This window comes from Tupaia chinensis, unplaced genomic scaffold (genome assembly GCF_000334495.1).
Source record: "Tupaia chinensis unplaced genomic scaffold, TupChi_1.0 Scaffold000648_1, whole genome shotgun sequence".
NCBI lineage: Eukaryota > Metazoa > Chordata > Mammalia > Scandentia > Tupaiidae > Tupaia > Tupaia belangeri.
The window spans coordinates 36,039-41,478 of record NW_006160169.1 but is presented as its reverse complement, the minus strand read 5'-3'; the positions used below and the strand labels follow the sequence as shown (position 1 = coordinate 41,478).

Genomic DNA, 5,440 nt, shown 5'->3' with positions numbered 1-5,440 from the left:
AGCGACATAGCCATTACGCTAACTGCTGTTAGTGCTTTCACTTTTAAACCATCTGCTGGCCTGCCTTGTTTCATTTTGCTTATTTCACCATATTTCATTCTATTTGTACAATATTATTTTCTTTATTTTTTTATTTATAGGAAAACTAGCAAAATTATTTTTATTTTGATTGCCAGCAATTTCATATAAATATTTCCATGGTCTTCAATTGAACTGTTTGTCTCTTTTCTTTAGAATGTCCCTTTTTTCATTAAAATAATTCCTAAACCACTCTATGTGCTAGACCTTCTTTCTGTTTAACACTTAGATATGGCTTTTTGGAAAGGCCACAAGACACCAGCTCCATGAAGTGACAAATTGGTCCTTGTTTTGGAAAATCCTCTAGGTATTTATAAAGAAATACATGTTCATGAAATTCTGAATGATCATCATCAAAACCTGCTTCATTGGTAATTGGAAACTGTCCCGACCCGGGGGGACAGCCAAACGGGTTTCCTGAGTGAAGGAGTGAGAGCCGGGACAAGCAGCGTAGTGTTACAGCACAGACACGACAGTGTCGTCCGTTTATTGTGGGCAGCACTGTACAGCACAGAGACGACGCAGTGTCGCATCATCTACTGTGAGCAGCACGGAGACGACACGGTGTCACAACTCTTCAGGGTCATCCGGAGACGATGTAGTGTTACAACTCTTCAGGGTCTCCCAGTTCGTCTGGAGACGATGCAGTGTCAGCTCTTCAGGATCTTCAGGGTCGTCTGGAGACTGTGCGATGTTTCAGCTCTTCAGGCTCTTCAGTTGTCATCTTCCTGGTCGTTGTCGTCGTCTCGGTCGTCTGTGTCATCTTCTCGGTCGTCTGTGTCGTCTGGCTACTGTGGGCCAGGCATCGTGGTTATATACACTCTGGTAGGTTGTAAACGGTGGGTCGTGATTGGTTGTAAACGGTGGGCCCTGATTGGTTGTTAACGGTGGGTTATGATTGGTTGCTTTTGGACCCATCCTGAGGGGCCAGATATGCAAATTTGAGGGATTCTAGTGGCCAATCAGAGCAAGGTTTCGAAGGTCAGCTTTTTGGAAGGGAACCAATCATGGTAATTGTTTGCCCTCTGAGAAACCTCGGCAGACTCACTGGTGTGCAGCTTCCCACTGGGAACTCCCACAGCTTCCCTTCTTTTGCCCACTGGATCACCACTTCAAACCCATTTGAAATAAGCTGATCACTGACTCTGGCAACCTGCTTAGCAAATTCACATCCCAAAGTGAAGGTGATGTCTCCTCTGGTTCAGGTGCTTCTTCAGTAATTACCTTAGTGTCAAAAAAAAAATTAAGTCTCTTCCTCTTGAATATATTTCTCTTAAGACATTTTCTAAGATCAGTCGTCCTCTCCTGGCCAAGGTCACTGTCCAATCCTCCATCAAACTGAATATGATACTCTGGTCTTGTACTAACTCTAGCTGCAACAGATCTGGCAATTTTCATATCTGATATTACATCCCTGACACTAATTTTAGATCTCTTTCCATCTACCTATGCCCTCACGTCTTTCTCATGCTGCTGGAGTTGCCTGAGCAGTTCTGATTTGGTCCTCAGCTTGTTGAAAGGGAGGGATTCTGCAACAGCAGATGGAGCTGCCACCAATTTAGGATTGAGCTGCTACTTTCTCTTTTTTGTTGTATCTTCTGTAGTTTTCTTAAGCCTGCCAATTGTAACCTCCAAATTTGCAAGTGGTCTTCTATTAGGTGGCTTTGTTGTTTGTACATTTACAGTACTTAATTTTATGCTCTTAATAATATTTAACAATTTTTTTTTTTTGTATTTTTCTTTGACATTGTCTTGGCTCTCTGAAGTCTTTTTGGAAATCTCATCAGTTAGAACAGACTGCTCATCTTTCTTGCTGTAGGTAACACTGTTGGTACCAAAATACCTTTGGATATTATTTTTTGCCCTGACTGTTATTCATGGAGCAGCCAGTAGCACCATAGTCACCATTGCCTCCAGGCTTCTAGAAGACAAAGGGTGGTGGAAAAGTGGGCAAAGAGGTAGGAATGCTGAGACTCTAGGTTACATTGCCAAGAAACACCCTGAATAAAAAAGGTCCTTTATTTCTTTAAGGAATTTAAATATACTTGGTGTAAGTTCATATTGAGATTGCCCTGCTAGTGCTATTTTTTTCTAAGTAAACTTATCTACAAAGTGGTGATTATTGGGCTTTCCTTTGTACGTAGTGGTGATTATTGGGCTTTCCTTTGTACTTTTAATTTTCTTCATGAAATTTTAATTTACTAAATTAAATTTAAGGATTTTTCTCCCTCTTTAGTTTTTTGTCTTCCTCTATCAGCCTCAGAAATTCCATTCCAAGACTTGGTATCATATTTAAAATTGTAAATCATATCTGGAGTTACTCAAGACCTGGAATCCTCATTTCAAGGTCCAAGCTGTTACTTTTCAAATCAGTTGCATTGCTATGCCTTTTTCTCCAGCCCCATATTGATGTCAGGAACCCTGACTCCTCTTCTACACTTATCTATATCCTTGTAAATTAATCTATATGTTCTCGAAGCCAACAATTAGATTTCCTTTTGGAAAACTGAGACAACCAGAGTTTCAGATACCAAATAAGGAAATGAGAAGAGAAAAATTCATTATATACAGAGTTTTCTTGGGTTTATCTTGAACTGTATGAGGACCTAGTTCTCTTTTGATTTAGAGAAATTTTTTGCTATAGGGTATGTGCACTTCCTCGCCAGAAAGACAGAAAGAGACAAAGAGACAGAAAGTGAGAAATCACCCCCCATGGGTGATGGCTATGCCGCAATCCCTTCTCCACCATTCTCCTCTTGAGATTATGAGCACACATGCACATGTGACTGGTGTGAGTTTTAAGCCACCAAGTCTGGGACTTGAACCATGGTTGACTACATGGGAGTTCAGTAATGTAACCATTACACCATTTGCTAATACTAGGATCTATTTTTCTTAAGAGATTAGTGGAAAAGTACCAAATAATGCCTGACCCCAACATCTTTTGAAAGCCTTTTCTCTCACATTAGGTCTTTTAATCCCCATAATCTCCAGCAAATTTGTCAATTCCTTATAACAATATCTCTGATCTCTCAAATATCTCAATGTCTTCATCAGTTGTATGTGTCAAGGGATATCTGCCCAACACAAGCATTTTTTTCTGAAAGCCACTCCTAACTGGAAGGGATCTGTCACCTGTAACTTTTTCCTAGGGTCGCTGTAAGGAAGTACCACCAATTACATGGCTTTAAAAACAGAAATGTTTTATTTCACAGTTCTAGTGGGTACAAGTGTGAAGTCGAGGCTTCAGCAGGGCTGGGCATCCTCTGCGACTGCAGAGACTCTGCCCTGTCTCTTGTCAACTTCTGGTTTTGGTATTGAATCTTTAGCAGTTTTTGGTTTGCAGCTATATCACTCCAATTTCTGGTTGGTTACAAAGCATTTTTCCATTTTTATAAAGACACTTATCATACTGGGTTCCATACCACCTCAGTGACCTCATGTTAATTATGTCTGGAATGACTGTATTACCACAGTCCCAGTTACCAGTAGTAAGTCTTTAACATATCTTCAGGGGGCATGGAGGGACAGGACTGCATCCTCACCCTACATCAGAAGCAGCAAAGGAGTGAGGGAGGCCATTAGAAAGTGTGGCGGATGCAAGACATAGAACTGCCTTGGTCATGCTCTCATTTGTGCGTGTGGTGGGTACACCTTGCAATGACTAAGTCTGACACCATAAGAGCCCTGAAGTTTGGAAAAATTTAATTGTTTTATTCAAACTAAGTACTTCCATCACAGCACGTATTCAGGATAAATATTATAGAAGTGCTACTCACTATTTTTTTATACAAAATCTTTTAAACTCATTGTATATTTTATACTTAAAGTGCATCTCTATTGAGATTAGACATGTTTTAGATGATCAAGTTAGGAAAATGTTTTTCTTAAAATTCATTGCCTAGAGACCAGCAGATGGCATAGTGGTAAAGGTGCTGGACTCCCAAATAATTGACCCTTGTTCAAGTCCCAGACCTGGTGGCTTGAGAATCATACCAGCATATGTGGTGTGTGCCCAAGATCCCAAAAGAAAAATGGAGAAGGGATTACAGTATGACCATCTTCCCTGTGGGGTGATTAATCATTTTCCTTTTCATCGTCTCTGTCTCTCTTCAGTGGGTGCATGTATCCTATGACAAAAACCTTGGAGAAAACAATGATGGGATATATTTTAGAGCAATTTTTAATTAACAGAAAAATTAGCAGTGGTTTGTTACTCAGCCCTACCCCACAGACCTCTGCCCTCCCTTGGCACCTTCTCCAGCCCAGTGCAGTGCCAGTGACAGTTCTCTGTAGGAAGGGACACACCATCAGTGGGTGGTGTGACAGGAGAAGCTTGGCCATGGCACTTCTGGAGGGCACAAGTTGAGCACCTGATGAAGGGACATTCAGTGACCATTGCTGCTTCCATGGCTCTGGAAGTGGGCATGGGCTACTTGGGCTTCATCTTCAGTCCCACCTGGATATCTTTGCTCCCTAGCCAGTGCCATGGCACCACATTTCCCCAGCCACCCATGCCACCCCACTTGACGAAGCAGCAATGACTTCTACCTGCACAATGGCCAGCATTTTTGAGCTTCAGGCACCACTGCTACAGCTTCCCTGCATGCTCACATTCAGATCTCTCAGCAAACATCAAGGCCACATTCACTCCCTGTGCAGCCAGAACAGGGAGAAGCAAGAGATGTCTGAGCCCCTGAGAAGTTAGAGCAGTTGCTTTCTGACCATGGGCATTCCAGATACCACAGCCACCACAGATACATCAGACACCACAGCCCACCCTACAGGTCATGCCACCACAGTCCTCCCTGACATGAGCCATCGGTACCGCAAACTTCTATCCATTCATTTCCCAGGAACAGAGTCTTCATGGTGCAAAAATGGACTATGATATCACCTGACTTCAATTTAATGTCACAATGTGTAGCCACTAAATGAAAAGAAAACTTCAGATGGAGACAGCCCAAAGAAAAATTAGAAGGCACCTCATTTTTGTGCAGGATTGTAGGAGCGATCACATTGGCTGCTGAAAACAATCCATACCGCAAGACAGTGGACAAAGCTGGCTGAGATCAGTCTGCCACTGTCTCTCTGCATTATCATTTCATCCCAGCATCACTTTACTGTCGGAGAGCGATCACATTGGCGGCTGAAAACAATCCATACCGCAAGACAGTGGACAAAGCTGGCTGAGATCAGTCTGCCACTGTCTCTCTGAATTATCATTTTATGCCAGCATCGCTTTACTGTCAGACCCGCCAACAGTGAACAGTTCCTGAGTTTGGGGGTGAGGATTAAAGAAAGACAAGAAGACAGGATAGAAACGGGAGGACTGCCAGTCAATACTGGTCAGCCCCGGATA

General features: G+C 42.4%; 1 pseudogene; it reads right to left on the bottom strand.

Moving 5' to 3' along the window:
- Window positions 1-204: 204 nt before the first annotated feature.
- LOC102496334 (28S ribosomal protein S31, mitochondrial-like) lies at window positions 205-2,064 on the bottom strand (annotated as a pseudogene).
- Between the last annotated feature and the right edge of the window lie 3,376 nt (window positions 2,065-5,440).